This window comes from Corvus hawaiiensis, chromosome 3, assembly GCF_020740725.1.
Source record: "Corvus hawaiiensis isolate bCorHaw1 chromosome 3, bCorHaw1.pri.cur, whole genome shotgun sequence".
In the NCBI taxonomy this organism is placed as follows: Eukaryota; Metazoa; Chordata; class Aves; order Passeriformes; family Corvidae; genus Corvus; species Corvus hawaiiensis.
Genome location: NC_063215.1, coordinates 45703076 through 45720311, shown reverse-complemented (window position 1 = coordinate 45720311; position 17236 = coordinate 45703076). Strand labels below are relative to the sequence as shown.

The 17236-nt window shown below is 41.2% G+C and overlaps 1 protein-coding gene across 3 annotated transcripts in view; it reads right to left on the bottom strand.

The window, feature by feature from the left end:
* PRDM1 (PR/SET domain 1) overlaps positions 1 to 16785 on the bottom strand; it is a 102738-nt gene extending 85953 nt beyond the window's left edge. For 2 of the 3 annotated variants that reach the window (XM_048299420.1, XM_048299419.1), the window contains exons 1-3: positions 15864 to 16157; positions 15667 to 15760; positions 14893 to 14930 (exon numbers count right to left, since the gene is read on the bottom strand). The gene's annotated coding sequence lies outside the window, so the exon portion shown is untranslated. Of the gene's footprint in view, positions 1 to 14892; positions 14931 to 15666; positions 15761 to 15863; positions 16158 to 16714 lie in introns of those variants that run through there. The other variant, XM_048299421.1, reaches the window with a different exon arrangement.
* Between the last annotated feature and the right edge of the window lie 451 nt (positions 16786 to 17236).

Sequence of the window (17236 nt, the reverse complement as noted above, 5' to 3'; positions counted from 1 at the left end):
GCTGATACTACACTAGAGCCACATCAAAGAGCCTTTTTTCTTTGCCTGCGCTTGGTAAAGAGCGTGTGACCTCTTACTTCAGATGTGGATTTCTGACATATACCATATTTTGGTCACCTCAGGAGCAGGCTACCATCACAGCTTTACTTGCTCGGGTCCTTAAGATTACACAGAAGCTGAAGTGAAATCCGACACAGGACAGCCTAAGTGTGGCTCTGTGATTACTTATGCACAACAGTTAGCAGGTTGAATTTAAGGCAGTGGTAAGGACTTAGCTGTAAGTGCTTTCAGTTTCCTCAAGACACATTGCTGACACTGCCACAGTGTAACTCCGTGGCTCCATACATCTGCATACGTTTATTGATATGCAAGAAGAAACATTATCTAAATGCTAATCTTAGATTTGTAATCAATTCACTGGGAAGGCTTTTCTTCTTGAGATGACTTTTGCTATTTTTGCGCTATGAATTCTTCCTGATTTTGCTTGGATTTTGACACTCTTGGCTTTATATTTCTTAGGAGAGATAAATTTTATACTAAATATAATGAGACAGGAGAAGGACTGCTAGTCTCTGAATCTCTGAAACAATAATACAACTGTCTTATAAACCGTTAGGCACTGAATACTGCAATTCAGTACTCCAAATTTGGTGGTTATGCTGTACATACCTATTATATACAAAAGTTATACTGCATGATCATACAACTTTCACAGTTCCCTCCTAAGTGAGATGAGATTCAATAAGATAACTGCTTCCCACACAAAGTTCACGCCCAGGAATTATGTACACATAAATACACAAAGCTATATCACAGTGCAAGACACATCGCTGTAAAACAAACTCAAAATATTTCCCAATATAAAATAATGCAGAAGGTACTACCTCTACCACCATAAAAATGTTTTTTTTCTGTTTCCTACCATCAGCATTCTAAAATGGAAAGCAGTTAAGTATCTAGTTTTTCTGAGAGGAGTTTTCCAAAACACACTGGCTTACAAATTTCTGAAGAATTTAGTAAGCATGCTCATGGATACAAAGACCTTTGCACAAAGTTTCCAGCTTTAATGGTTCAGCAGCATACTGAGGTGGGAGAATCAGACAGTGAGCTAAAAAGAGTAACTTTAGTGGGATGTTCTCAACTGAGAAATACATGGGAAATAAGCTGCAACCTGGGGTAACCAAAGAAGTACGAAACTTATCTTGATTGTAAGAAATACGGTTTTGCAAAACAGACATGTAGTTTATTACTAATTTTAATTTGCTACCGGCTCTGAATGCACGTTAAGTATCCCCAGTCTTGCCAAGTGCAGCACTAAGTTTACTTTTTCAAGTGACATTCTGCTACGTCGCTTCCCTTTATTTTTTTCAAAACTCTGTAAAGTTCGCTTCAGTAAATTCAAGCCACACTGAGATACCAGACCCTCTGCATACTCAGATCCAAGAGAGCAACATAGAAAAGGAAGTGGAGGGAAGGAGGAGAATTTTCTCAAAACCAGTTAAGAAGGCAGGAGTTGGGGGTTTTTCTGCACATTGTAAAAGTTTTGTTTTGGGATGAATGAATAATGTTAAGCAGCGTGAAACAAAAAGGTCTCAAGTGTTCCCAAAGAAAGTCTGAGTATTTTTAAAAATATATGTTTTATTTCAAAATGGACGCTTTGAGATGCTACGTTTTGAGAATGATTAAAGAAATGAAAAGCTTAAGAAAGTTTCAGCTGAAAACTCTCCAACTCTTAAGCAGAACAACAAACTGAATTCATAACCAACCAAGTTAATTGCTTTGCTGTTTCCCCAAATTTAAGGGATGAAAGAGCTGCTGTGACTTTGGCCAGACCACAGCATGCTTCTCTGGTTGCCAAAGCTGCAGAGCTCTAAATACACCTTGTTTTTCCCTAGCACACTTTGGAGATAGGATAGGCAAGAGATAAGAGAGAGGCACGAAAATTCCCCTCCAAGCAGAGGAAGGCTGGCAGGGGGGAAGCATGTGGGGAATTTCCTTCACAAGAGGTGAATTTCCTGGGAGCAGCATTGGCTGGGATGTCTGCACAAAGCCATATTGACCAGCTACAGCAGAACGTGGTATTCGCCTCACCACCGTGAAAGGGAACTGGAAATGTCACTGCATTAATCAAATCTGGCTTGTGATGCACTTCAGACTTAATAACACACTTCATTGTGTGTAATAAAGTTATCTCATTTTCTTGCACATTTTTCCAGTCATCTTCCCTCAGCAGCCTTAACATACATAACTTCAAACTACTGGCCGGGTACCATCAATGATCAGGACTGCTTCTTGATCTCTCTCTGCCTTTAACACACAGTGCTTGGAATATTATTTTTTTAAAGTTCCATTTAAACAGGATTCGAGAGCTGAGGACTGTTATCTTTCACCATCCAGCTTTTTCACCTGTTGTAATTCCTGACAGGGCTAAACCACTACATTAATTTTAGTATCTTTGTGAAAGAGTATATCAAAAACACATCCAATTTTTTTTCCCTCTTCAGGAGAAACTTAAATGCCAAGAAGCATGGTGCACCTTACAAAATCCTCAGTGTCTCTTACACTTCCTCCTTTTACCTACTAGGAGAATTGAAGGTGACTATTCTTACACCTACCACAACCATTTAAGTCATTCTTTGCTTTCTTCAGAAGTCTCCACACACACAAAAATTCCAAACATGCATATGTTTCAATGTACATTGTAAAGCTTTCTTATTTCATTCTTTGGGGGAAGAAATAAGGGAAAATTTGTTGCCTTTTTCCAATTCCTCATCTTCATAACTGGCAGTGAGTAACTCCTAACTCCTGTATGGCTATTTTCCTCCATCATCCATTGGGGTGAAGTTGACAAAGTAATTCCTAGCACACAGTTGCTAGAAAAAAAAAAAACCCCAAATGTGTTTATTTTCATTATATGGTGCTAAAAGGACGTGCAACTGCAGCTAAGGAGCTATTATGTAAAGTATTGAACACTTATATTCTATTTCATCCAAGCACTAAGTAAAAGCTTAACATCAAGGGTATGAGTGATCCTACCCATTCAACCAGTATCCCTCATGGAAGTAAAGCTGAGGGTAATGAAGGAATGTGTGCCAGTACTGAGAAGTGTGTGAGCTGAATACATGGCTTTCCTACATCACCAGCACACTGCTATAAAAAATACACTCTACCATCTGACTCTCAGTCACAAATGTACCTGCACTTATTAAACTCAGTTGAGCAAACCATGGCAAACACTTAAAAGCTGTACATTTCCCATTTGAGGACAGGCGGAGTTATCAGAGCTGGCTGACGACTTGCAAGCTCACACCAATTCTCAGCGATGCAGAGAAAACTGGAGGGGAAAACCCCCAAAACAACTATCCTTCACGAATTTTCAGTATATAAAGTTGTTGCAAGAGGTGCCAAAAGAAATAATTTCGAGCCAAACAGTTTGGCTTGATGGCTCCGCTAATTACAGGCCAGGGCTGCTCCCGCTGGGCTGAAGAAGGCCAAGGCTCGCTGTCAGGCAGACGGATTAGCCCCTCTTGCCCATTAAGGGCACCGCTTGAGTGTAGGCAGGGACACGGAAGGAAACATAAGAAGGCGGCATGTGCATAACCAAACAGGCTACCTTGCTGAAAAGAAAACCCCTAAAGCCACATTCTGCTTCATTAGCACATGAAAATAAGGTAATTGAATACTTCATTCTCCCATCCAGAGCCAAGATCCATCACTCAGGGATATGGAGTTTTGATAAGGTGAGGTGTTTAAATGAGGCAGAAAGAGTCTTTGAGCGTGGGTTACTTTGTTTATCTGAGAGAAATCACACTTAAATATAAGCAAAAAAGATATAAAAATCACTTTTTTTCCTATGAATCACTGTAACATGACGAAGCCCCTCCAAGGATTGAATTCACACTAATTTTAACACTATTCTGAAGACAAAGGCATTACACTTGTTGCTGCTTTTATTTTTGTATCAGAATCCACTTTTCTCTCTTGTTTAGCTTTTTTTTTTCCTTTCCTCCTCTCCTTGAACTCTCTGTCTCACTAGGTATTTTTGCTGGCTTTTAACATTTCATACATCAAGAGATGAAAACTTCAGGAACGGTTAGGGCAAGGTATTTTAATCAAACTTTTTTTGTTTTTTTTAAAGTTGTAAATGTAGCACATTCAGGTTTTGGTGTTTTGATTTATTCAACATTCCACCTGATTACCAAAATATGAAAATAAATTTTATAAAATATTTATCACTACCAATTAAAGACTCTGCTCTTATTTTAAGTTCTTTAGCCTTGTTTTAGGGGAAAAAAAAAAGGAAGGTAAATTCTGACATTTGAAAGGCAAAAGCATAAGCTGAATGTGTTTTATCATCTTTAGCAAGCTAAACAGCAACAAACTCATTTTCTCCCACTGGCTAATCACCTAAAGTATGAAGTAGAGTGACTGGCATTTCCTCCAGAAAAAAATATTTACGTAAATACTGTAAATAGACCCCTTTTCTCAGCCAAAAAATGCCTGCTATGGTATTAAGTCTTTTTATAAGAAAGCAGGAACTAGAGACACACAGAGCTAGACAGACTGCACCCTTGTTCCTTGGGTTTAAGTGGTATAGTTTCCCCGACTGCTATGCTGATATATTATCTTGAAATATAAAAATAAAATGACGGTACAGACCAGCTCTCAGCACTGGCAACAACAAGGATTTTAATAACATTTAAAAAAACCACCTCCCCCAGCCTCTCTACCAGTGATGCCTAACCATGTGTCCTGGGGTGACGTTCCTCCGAATTTGTCTCAAACCGGGACACCATGTCTCAGGCTTTTGTCTTGCTCTCTCATGTGTCCAGACACGTGATGAAACAATAAAAAGGCTTTGCTGCTTAGAAATATGGGCAATAACCACAGTGCTGGGAAAGAGCTGCATTTTCACCATACTTTAAAGGTAACTAAATTGTGTTGGTGCTAGGGCTGTGCTATGTTCCCCCTTATTCAGGCTGTCTGCTCCCACTACATTTTGCTGCTGGTGGCAGAACTGGTCCACTGCTGTGAAAAGCCAGTTTGGGGAGATAACCCTGCAGAAAGCTTTTGATTTTCTGTGGTTTAGTCTGCAGGCTGGGGGCTCTATGGTGGCTTGTAGGGGATCAGCTGTGAGCCAGCTCTAGAGCAAGGGAGAAGGCAGGAACTGCAAGGAAAGAGGGAGTTTAAGCTGTTGTGGACCTACACCTTCTGGAACAATGCCACTTCAGCCAAATGACTGAAGATGGACCAAAGATAAAACTGAAGGCCTGGGGCAGAGTCCAGAAAGTAAACATCTCACCACCCCTGCTCATAGTCAATATAATGGTGGGAAAATTAAAGGGGTTATATCTGAAGGCAAACATTCTTCAGGCTGAAGCTTCAGGAAGCAATCTTTAAGGTAGCTAGGTTCTACCACCTTAAATCACTACTTCACATAGTTTGACAACCTAAAGAACCAGAGGGGTGACACAGCGAGAATACTGTACCACCAGCTGACAAGCAACCACACTGCTGCTTTCCAAAGATGCAAAGGGCAAGCAAAGCAGGAGCTGGGCTGGAGGCTTTACTGCCAGTGAACCACAATAGTCCAGCCTTGTGATCGTAGCAGCACTTGCCACTCTTGCACCACAGCTGCCATAGGCAACAGCAAGGCTTTTTTCGTGCTAGTGGCTGAATAGACCTCCTAAGCAAAATTAGCAGGCTGTGAATTAACACCCCCTTTAGTGCCTGCCAACAGAAAACAAAAATAAAACAAAACCATGTGGCCAATGGTTGTGTAAAACGCTGTCACAGGCCTTCTTGCATATTTTCCCCACCCTTCGACTGGGAGAATACACTGTGAAAACTTTGCAACTAAAGCAAACATTTGCAAATTATACCCAGCTTGTGATTTTCTGTGGAATAAATCTGGGTAAAGCAAAATAAGGACTCAATCTCAATCTCTGTCTCAGAAATAATATCTTAAATGAAACTGTCCAAACAACCCTCTTTATCACCTAGTAAGGTACAGATAGATTTCCCAGGCCTGAGTCCAGAAAGAAAACCATGTGCCCCAGGAATTCATCCAGAGCAAACTGGAGCTGCATAGCCCACCAGGAAAGAGAAAAATGTGTATCATCAAAGCGCTAGTAACTTTCCACAACATGTTAAAAAAAGACTGCAAAAGGTCTTATGCACATTGAGCACAGACAACAAACTAAACTCGTGATGACCACAGTTACCGAACACCCCGGGCTTACTACTTCTTACCAAACATGCTCCCAAAATCATAAGCAGTTTCCTTCATTCCATATCTACATTCAGATTTCCATGCAAACTTCTAACAGTGTGGCTGCTGGCTTCCTTGAGTCAATGGAAAATTCTTCTGAAATTCCCCATTGCTAACAAAGTGCCAGCACTGAAGCAACATGATAAATAACATCAAGACTCTCACATAAAACACCTTTGTTATACATCTAAGTTGGGTATGTCACAGAAGCAAGTGAAAAATTGATGGCAAAAGACTCTCTATCTTAATAAATTTTTTTTAAAAGCCAGTATTTCTGATTTCAGCAATTCAGTTAAAGAAGATGAGAACTACTGCCAGGAGCAATAGCATACATTATTATGACACAAAAATGTACCAGCACACATCCACATAACCTGCATAAAAAGAAACCAAGCATAACTACTTATTCTGTATATCTAAAATGAAATCTAATTTTATTTTTTAACCATGCTCAGCAACAGAGGACGATTTAACAGGTGTTATTGTTTCTCTCAGGTGTAATCATCTTTTTAATTTGCCCATGTGAGAAAAGCAAGGCCATTTAATGAGAAGGATGAAATTGATAATTAATTAAACATATTCCAGGGCCTGGAGGATCCTACTCCATTTGGGATAGATTTCCTTTAGCTTTAAGCAAGCAGAAGGGCAAGAGACAGATGCCTGCTTGGCTTTCTGTTTTAGCTGGTATGCGTTTGTAAAGGCTTGAGGATGTTTCTCAGCTTACTTGTCAGCTTTTTTGGCATCGGTCATCCAGAGGTCTCTGCCCCAAAACACAATTTTTTTTTTAAAGTGCTTGTGACAATATCCCAGTGTGGTTCAGTGCAAGACTGGACATTAGTTTTGGTATTTAACTGGCAGCGCTTGCTGACAGTATTATTTCTTCTAATCACTGCCACTTTTTTGAACTGCGTATTCATATGTAGTAACTGAAAGTAAGTCACCTCATCGAAACAGGCTCATGACTGATTTTCTAGTGAAAACTTGCAAACAACAAACAGGACAACAGGTCAGAGTTGCCGAGACATGTGGCCCCTTTCCCTTTTTCTTACATCACCACCACCTAGGGGACCTTTGATCTGAGTGTCAGCAGTGAAAATACACAAACAGATACTCTCTTATTATATACTCACAGGTGTACATTCCTAAAACTGTTACATTCCATTACTTTCAGCTGTGCTTGAAAACAATACCTTCAGAAGTTGACCCCTTCACTCCTCTGATCGCACTGGTATCCAAGTACAAAGCATCACAGCAAGCACGGTATTCCAAACACCGGCAGTGATCACGCCAACAAATTCAAGCAGCACATGTAAGGACAGGGCCAGAGTGCTGGCTGAACTTCCTCTGTGTTACTTCCACTGGGCACCACTTAACAGCTCACACAGAAAGGGTGCTTCTCTCACTCAGTGTGAACACTTCTGGGCCAAGCAGCTGGAGTTTTGACACCGAGAAGGCTGGATTTAAGGCAAACTGGACTCTGTTTTACCAGTGCAGCAAGAATTAAAAATCTTATTGAAATATATTCAGCCCCTGTGGATGTTCAGATCACTTCCCATAACAGCATGCATAAAATCATCTGTTTGGGCTGGGGTTATTGCATGCAAAAGCATATCCCACCCTCATAATGTTCCTACTTCTTAAAAATCAGTTTCCAGCTTTGGCAGCTTAATACAGGAGGAAGTGCTCTTCTTCTGTTAAAAATATGACAGTATACTTCAGTAACTGGAACAGAGGAAAAAAGTGTGAGGGAATTTTTCCATTCTTTTCTCTGATTGTTCCCTACAGTGTTTATCAGCAGGCTGGTACCACATCTCCTTCTGTTAGAAAATTAAAAGTTGAGCTGCAAACATAAAAGCCACCATGAACCATGCAATAACCTTCAGGCATTTTAAGAGCAGCAGAGGTTAGAAGGGCAGCTCCTGACTCTAAACAGCACCTATTGTTTCTCTTTCTTCTTGAATAACAAAAGCAGAGCTGAAAGCTATTTACCTGGTTTTACCTCTGTCAGATCTCATTTCCCCCTTTATTTTCAGCAGATGATCTTATCAAATAGTGTAATTTCTAACGGTTGCTTTGATCAGATTTATTTCATTTTTTAAAAAATTTCTCTGTGATAGATTTATTTCATTCTCATATAGATAACTCAGCATACAAAGTCACAGCAGAAAAGCATTTAGGAAACTTCAGGAGTCTGTCAATGTGTATTTAAATCAAGAGTAACTATTTTTAAGCTTATAAGTTAAAATGCTTTCATTTTGAAATCATGAGAGCCAACTTACAGTACAAGGCTCTGATCTTGCAAATACTCCCACACAAACAACTTTCTGTCTGAACCATCCCATGTGTTCCCCTCCCGCTGCAGATTCATACAACTGGACACTTAACTTGTCCAAAACCAACTGCAGAGCAAGGCTGGAAGGATTAAACTCCCGATGCACAAACTTTTTGGTGTTCTGCTATCCAATGTAGCATGTCCATTATATTACTCAAATTACTTATAAACAAAAACCTTACACAAGTCGGCACCACGCAGAGTTTTTGTGAGTGGCCGGGAGGGGTCTGTAGTTAATACAGGATTATAGAATCATTTAGGTTGGTATATAAAATCCTCAGAGATCCAGCCTTAAAAAGAATCCTCACTACAAGATAAAAGCAATACACAATACATGAGTTCTTCCACTGTTTAAAAATATTTATAAAACTTCTGAAGAAAAAACCCCCAACTTCTGGGGGTGTTTTGCTCTTTAGGAACAAAGCTCATACAAAACCAACCATTTCTAACTGATTTCTACTGATTTTCACTTAGAAAATTATTTTCTGTTTTTACTTTCTCTAAATCACTTCACAACAACCACCTCTTGTCTTTCATATACTCCTGTAATTTTATTAAAAAGGTGGGGAAAAACACCCCCTTGAAAATATGTAACAGAAATCTGAACTGAGAAATTATTTTATTTTGGCTATAGATTAAATGCCAGTGAAGTATTTGTAACCCTAAAAACACCTTTAGACATAACAATCTATGATACAAATTTACAGCACTTGATTCTTCATCACTAGCTGCAGTTTGTAAGTAGCATACAGAAGTTTAGGAAAACCACTAAAAGCTGTGAAATAGCAGGACTTCCCTCCCATACAAAAGCATCTTATAAATTTATCCTAGAATTCCTTAAAAATATAAGTATCTCAAAGTTAATTTTCCCTACTGTAACATGCTACCTGTGGAATCTAACAATGTTACATTAGCAGGACCAGGTTCTTAAGTTAGAATTCTATCAGATACTCAGCTGCTATGAACTGTCATAACTCTGCTGGAGCTGATGTCCCACTAGGACTAATTTCAGAACAGCAAAGTGTTTCTGACAATAAAATAGATATAAAACTAGAAGTGAAAACATGTCTTCTTATACAAGATGGAAGTATATTAAAGAGACACATTTTTGAAAATGGCTCACTCTTACAGCCTTTCAGTCCAGTTTAGATTTTCATTGGAATATTTTCACTTTCTACATAGACAGCATCACCAATAGAAAATAAAATCAAGCCATGTTACTTTTTTGGCATCAACTCTTGCCCTTTTCCAGCCCCATCTCCATCCAAAGTTTTTCCTAACTACAAACAAAAAGGGAATAGACATCTGAGTGTCTGTAAAAATTAAAATTATTGCATACATTATTGGTTTTCTATGTATCTTGAGTCACTTGAAATGTTGTAATTTCATATATTTTCTGCTTTCATAAAATGTTGGTGAAAGGTTTGGTTACTATGGTCCTTTATAGCTTTGGAAGAACTGGCAAGTGGAAAGAGGAAAGTAACTTTCCAGTCAGTTCAAAGGAAATGGAGTATGCTCATTTCCACTTCAGAATCCACTCTCTATCAGGCTCTGCAGACATTTCTGTGTGACCTTCTGCAGCATAGCATCTGGGCACAACATTTTCATCTTATTACTTTCTTTTTCGGTGAAGATATTATTAGTTTATAAAGATCAGGAAAGACTGGACATGGGGTGAGAAGTTTGACAAAAAAAATATATTATTAGGTACTTAATACCATTCTCCTCAGGACACGCCTGTGTCCCTGTGTTTTAGGATTTATGATTTCTCTGCTGTTTCAAATCTCATACACGCTCACAAGTATCCCAAATCTTTCTTCAAAACCTTCAGTTTTGGGCAGGCATCTAAGAAACTTGATTACTTTTTCACATTACTTAACAAAGCAAGTTTTGTTAAAAATATTTATGCTGAAATTCTAAAAATGGCATTATACTTCAACAGGAACAAGATATAGCTTGAACATTCGAAAATTAGTGACTCTCTAATCAAACAGATTTTCCATGTCTAACAAGAATTAGTTTACTAACGCTGATTTCAAAAATACTTATTAGAGGCTTGTAAGAAAAAGAAAAAACCATTTATTTCTCCTCTTTACTGTCCAAGTATCATTGGAGTTATCCCACCACACAAGACGTACAAACTCAGCATTTTCAATTATTTCATATGGATGATGAAGTGTAGTAACTAAACATATTACAACCCTTAGCAGACAAAATAAAATTATCCTGGGAAATAGATGTGGGGGCCAGTGTTTTAAAACTTCATCACGTGACACAAACTGTTAATAAAAGGGTTACTAATGACAGTATTAGAAACCCTTAATTACAAATACACCATGATCAGGATGCTATTTGCAATACACTTGCATCTGGCAAGCTAGACAGGACTGGAGTTTTTTGGAATGTAGTGACAGGTGTGATTTTGAGGAAGGCAGCTACCTTCACTGGCTTGAAGAGGACACTAGAGCCTATATAACTAATGAAGCATACACCATCACGCAAAAGAAAAGCCTGAAAAGGCTTGAAAGGAGGAGGAAAGTAAGGAAACATTATCCCATCATCCTTCCATGCTTCTGGAATGTGGACAGATCATAGTAAAAGTTTAAGCAGCAGGAAGATTAAAGGAAAACTGTTAAAGCCAAAAAGGACACTCACATCATCTGGCGTAAGTCAGTCGTGCCTCTGCAGACTTCAGTGGAGATTCACTGATTTACGCCAGTTGATGTTTTGGCCCGACGGCTTCACAGAAGATACTATCGATTAAATGTGTGTTCTATTCTGATTAAAAGCTTCTCTTGCCATCACAGCACATCTTGCCCCAGCTGGAAGCCACTCTGGCATTTTTCTTTTTGCCAGAAAGCACCCTATAGGCAAATTCCAAAATCATAATAATAATTAAAAAAAAAGAAGTATGCATAAATTGTCAACTACTGTTTGCTATTATTTATAATTTTTTGGCACATACAGACATGCCAGGCACTTTAGAGAAAATACTTTGACAATTCCCTTCCCTGAAGAGCTTAAAAGACAAGGGCTAGTCCATTCTGCAAACACAGGGCACTGCTTTACCAAAAATTCTTCCAGTTACTTCAGTGGCATTCCTCACAGTAGTAAGACTGTGCTTATTACGCATGCTGGTAATTTCAGGTCTCAAGTGAAGAACATGGCAAACAAGAGAGGATAAAAGACAAAGATATTTTATAGAGAAATGTTTCAGATGCACTACATTCATAAAGCTTTCTGAACCTGAACACTTTTTCTGTGCATTTAATGTGCCTAGTTTTCACAAAAAACCCCCCAAACCAACCCAAATCAACCAACCAAAAAAAAAAACAAACCCCAAAAAACCAACCCCAAAACCCCACCCATAAAAACCCAACCCTTTGAGGCTTGTAATTTTTCAAGTACACGATGTTTAGCATGTGGTTTCTACTGTGATACAGTGTAAACGAAGAAATCCTTAGCATAGGGTTAATAAAAAAGTGGAATTGGGAATGGTGGTAACAATTCTGGGAAAGTAACACCCATATGGTTTCAAGCATGGACACGAGCCCTACGCAGAGTAGTACAACTGCAGACCCTGACAAGATTTCTGCCCAGCCTTCAAAGTAAAAAGAAAAGTGGAACACGGGGCCAGCTGTGGAACTGAAAAAGCTATCAGGTTTGAGGAGGGCTGCAGGGGAAAAAAAGAAAGTTAAGCATTAGCTTAACAATGAAGATCACTTTTAACTTCACATCCTGAGTATTGGAAAGCCACTGTTGTAATTTCAGAGCATCCAAAAAGGAGGAGTGACCTATCAACTCAATTAAAAACATTTCTAGGAATAGTTGATGATGTGAAGGCACAGTATCTTTCCAAATATTACTTGAAACCAATAAGTATTTAGTTTTAATGAAAAGGGCAGATCCATAGTGCCAAAGAGTGACCAAAATTAACGTATTCGTTATACAGTGAATTTATACATAAAGGCACATTCCCTTCTTTGCCCCATTCTCCGGGCCACAGGTAACATTTCATTACTACCTCAGGTTGGGTCATTCACTTTGACAAAAGCTAACACTTTAATAACTTTTGGTGTGACTGTGATATGATTGGAGACACAAAGTTAAAAAAAACCCAACCTGTTAGAATTCTTCAGGCTTTCAGGAAAGTACTATTATTTATCTATTGTTACTTTTAAGACATAGGTAGTATCTTTTTAGCTTTCACTAGTCTCAAAGGAATGAATTTTGCAAACAAAGCCACAAGAAACAAAATCTGTGATGACAATTCTCATTCATGTATTCATTTTCAAAAGCACAATCTTGACCATTAAGAAGAGCATTTCCAAACTTGTCAGTTAAACACAGAGCACTGGATTTCCATCACAGTCACAAGATTTAAAACACATTATTATTAGGTGCTTTAGCAAACTCTTAACAGCTGCTGAGAACATGAGCATTTCTACAGCTTTTGGCAAGATCTAGAAGGTTTGAAAATCAAGAAGATGAGATCCAGCAAAGATATTTTTAGGATCAAACCTTTCAAAAAAAAAAAAAAAAAAAAAGTCATAAACTAAGCAATCATACATGCAATTTGCAGTTAAACTGTCAATTGTATTACTCTGCCTCTTCTTCTGTAGTTATATGTTATGCTGTAATCTTTTAATTTGACAAGGGGAAAAGTTGGTATGATTACCAGAGGTACTCAAAGAACTTTCAAATTGCCATTGTGAAACAGCTGTTTACCAGTGTGCGTATTTCTGAAATTGTATTTGCTGCTCTTTAAAGGTTACTGATTTCGCATTGAAGTTGATGGAATGATCTTTTTCACTTCCATCGTAAATGCTTTACAAGAGTTACAAATTGTTTTAATTTGTTATATTTGTTATACTGGCTTACCTAACTTATGTAAAATTGTTTCCTCTTTTGAAGTGTTTTATAAAAATTCATTTGAAGGATGCAGTGTCCCACATAAATTTATTACTACAGAAAAACTTTTAAAAAATTACACTGCTAGCAATAGAATCCACGAGAACACTTCAAGTTTAGAAATACTTTTCAGATAATCTATTTGGTTCTTATTTATCTGAAAGAAATCACATATTTAGAGGAGAGAGGTATATTTTACAAATTCTTGTACTCCATCTGGAACTAGCATATTTACCAATCTGTGCAAAAGAGAGTTCGTCTGAACATGAGAGCTAGGGACTCCACTTAATTTGTCATCTGTGATTATCACTTGGAAGTCACTGAGTTTATTAAAGACAACTACTGTGTGATAAGGACAGTAGAGACACTATTAACCATGTCATTTAAATTGCTTGAGCTGGCATTGTGCCCAAGTCCTTCAGATCCATGTATCAACACACTTGTTGCTGGCAAGGACTCATTTAAGGGGGGAGACAAGGAACTCCCTCTCCAAGTTGAGTATGCTGTACAGATTTCTACAGTAATTCATGAGAATAAGCAGTATTACTCAGTCTTTGTATTTTTGATTCCTAGACGGGAGAACAACAAAACAATGACAAACAAGTGAAAGGCTCTATTCCTACTAAGAAAAAAAGAAAAAGGGGAAAAGCATTTTTTTCAATTTTCACTTAAAATTACTTGAATTTGCATTTTACAAGCATATTTTACTTGTAACTGCAATGCTGACAAACTAACAGAGATACCCCACTCAATCACTTGCTCTGCCAAATTTTATGATCCCATATCTCTCCCACCCTTGCCTCCTCCACAGGATCTCCTGCTTTCACTTCATTAAGCCTGTAGGAAGGAGAAAACCTCTGGTGACTGGGCATAGTTTATCTGCAAATCTACTAAGAGTAACTTTATTTCACTTCTGGCAAGAACCGTGCCACAAAATAACCACACGACATTTGGAAAAGATGCAATTAAGAAGATAATTTTCCCCCCAATTTATACCAAAATAAATATAACATCTTTGTTGGAAACAGCCTACATGTTAATTTAGGCATATTGTTTCCACTGTAGAGAACAGAAACTTTTTCATTGTACTCTTCTGTTTTCCTAAGCTATGTCCTGATTAAGAAAAGAAAGACTATCCTGGTTTTGGAAGGGAGGAATTCATTAGCTTAACAAGCATCTCAGTGTGTAAAAGCAGCCGATCTCTTCGCTAAAAAATCCTGTGCTTCCCAATATGCACACCGTGTCCAGCAACAACTCGACAGTCTCCTGTTTATCACTTCCCAGCACGAGCGTGCTGGCTCTGTGGGCCTGAGCAAGAGCCCAGGTACTCACAGTACACGTGGGCAGGATGTAAGTGCCAGGGAAGAGGCTCTCTTACCTTCCACAAACTGTCCTTCGCCGTGTTCAGATGAAGATCTGGAAACACAAAATCCAAACCCCCTAAAGTAAGGGCGCAACCAGCAGCTAGCCACACTTCCCTGCCGCCCCCCGCCCCCCTGCCCCACGCCCTCCAGACCACTTTCCCACCGCTTGCACTGCAAACAGCAACTTTCCCGTGGCATTTATTTTTTACTGGTGAGCCATAAAATCGCCTGCTTGTCCAATTAATGCAAGCATCATTATTTTCATTTACCTTTCACCATCTCCACTGAAGGAAAGAAAAGGGAGGGAAAACAGGAAAGCAAATGCATAAAAGAAGCTTCAGAAACATGCGTTTCAACTCATTTACGAGCCCAGATAAAGGTTAATAGTTAAGCTCCTTCCTTTCCCTCCCGATTATTGATGCCCTTCAAGAAATGAAATATTTTTTGTGTTCATTTAGCAGAGGCTAGACAAACTGTCAACATCTCCACTTTATTTACGGGTTGAGCAAGAGCAGTTCCTCAGACATCAACATTTTTTACGTTAATCCTGGAGAGAATCCACTTCTCTAAAACTACAAAATTTGCCAACTTCTGTAGTATTTATTTTTAACGAACGAGAGCAAGAGCCTTGAGCTATCCTCCGCTGAGGAGGGGAAGGGGGAAAGTGCAGCTCCACTCTCCCAACTTTAAAGCGCTTTCCCCCTCCTTCCCACACCACTCAGCCCCTGATCACTCTCTATCCCACCACCCCCTTCCACCCCCAAAAATCTCCCCTCCCGATCCCCCACCTGCTCCACGTCCAGTGGGATTTCAAGGGAGGAAACAAAATTTGCCAAGTGGTTCCTTTTGGGCGACTTCTTCAACCCGTCTGGAGATTTAAACCTGAAAAACAAACACCTCTATTGAATGCAAACTAAGCTTTGGGGGTTGCCGAGTTAATTCCTCGGCAGACAGCTACTCTCAGTGTCTGGTTACACAAACATACCTACAGACAGGTTGGAGGGGAGTCCCTCAGAAACCAAGGAGAGGCGAAGGGAGGAAATGAAATCAAAATAGGCAGAAAGGTTGGAGTGGGGGACTCAGGAGGGCAGCGGGGTAAGTAGGCTGGAGAGAAGGACGATACGCAGCTGGAGACAGGTTTAATACTCGGCAGGAACAGGGAGACTCCAAGCAAGGGCCGATGCGGGCAGGGTCTGATACCCTAGAGGTCTCGACTAGGGATGGGGGGAAGGGAGGGGGTGTCCTTTTGGGTGGCGGTGATAACAACTTTTTACAGACAGCCTAAATAAAACAAAGGAAGGCACAAACCCGGCCGAGCGCCGAGGCGCGGGCGAGGAGCGGGCTGCTCCGGGGGCGGGCGGCTCCGCGCCCTCCTCACCGGCACCTCCTGCCCCGGCCGTGCCCCGCGGGCCCTCGCCGCCACCCCGCTCACCCTTACCTGCCGCTGCCCCCGGGCCGCCCGCGCCCGCCGGCCGCCGGCCCCTCGCACCATCGCGCCGGGCACAAAGGGGCGGCGGGGCAGGGCCGCGCCGGCAGCCCCGGGAGGTGCGGTGGTAAGAGCAGCGGTGCGAGCGCTGACAGCCGCGGCGAGCAGGGAAATTGAAAAAAAAAAAATTAGTTAAAAGGAAAAAAAAGAGGTGGAGAGACGACCACCCTAATAAACCGCCGTGATCATGCCGGGGAGGCGAGTCCCTCCTCCCGGGAGCAGCGCTGTGGGGCGCGCTCCTGCCCTGCCCTGCCCTGCCTGAGGGGGACGCGGCGGAGGGGAGGGGAGGGGAGGGGAGGGGAGGGGAGGAGGGGGAACCGCCCGCCCTGCCTTGCCCGGCCCGGCCCTACCCGGCCCGGCCTCCAGGGACAGGCGCGAGTGCGGCTGCGGAGGGAGATGCCGGCGGTGCGGGATGCGGGGAGGCGGCGCGGGGCACCGCAGCCCTCAGAAATCATCCACGCACACACCCCCGCCTCCCGTCGCTCGTCCCCCGTGCGGCCGGGCTGCTTCCCGGCTGTCACATGGCTCCTGCCGCCACCCCCAAAAGGGTTTCGGGAGTCGCTTCACTTTCACTTTGGCCCCGCCAAGGGGCTCCCGGGGGCCGCGGCGCCTGACAGGAGCTCTCACAGCGAGGGGCTCACCCGCTGCCCCGCGCCTTTCCCCGGCTCCCGAGGGGGATGAGGGGCAGTGCTCAGCCCCCTCCGCATCCCTTGTCAGGGTGCGGGGCCGCCCTGGGGCCCGCTGCAGCGGGGTGTTGTTGGGAGCGGCTCTGCTCGTGTCAACCTTCCTTTCGCGTTTTAAGCAGGAAAAAAAAAGGAGAATAATAAAAATACAGCCGGGTCCGTGGGAGCTCCGGGCTGGGGAATTGCATG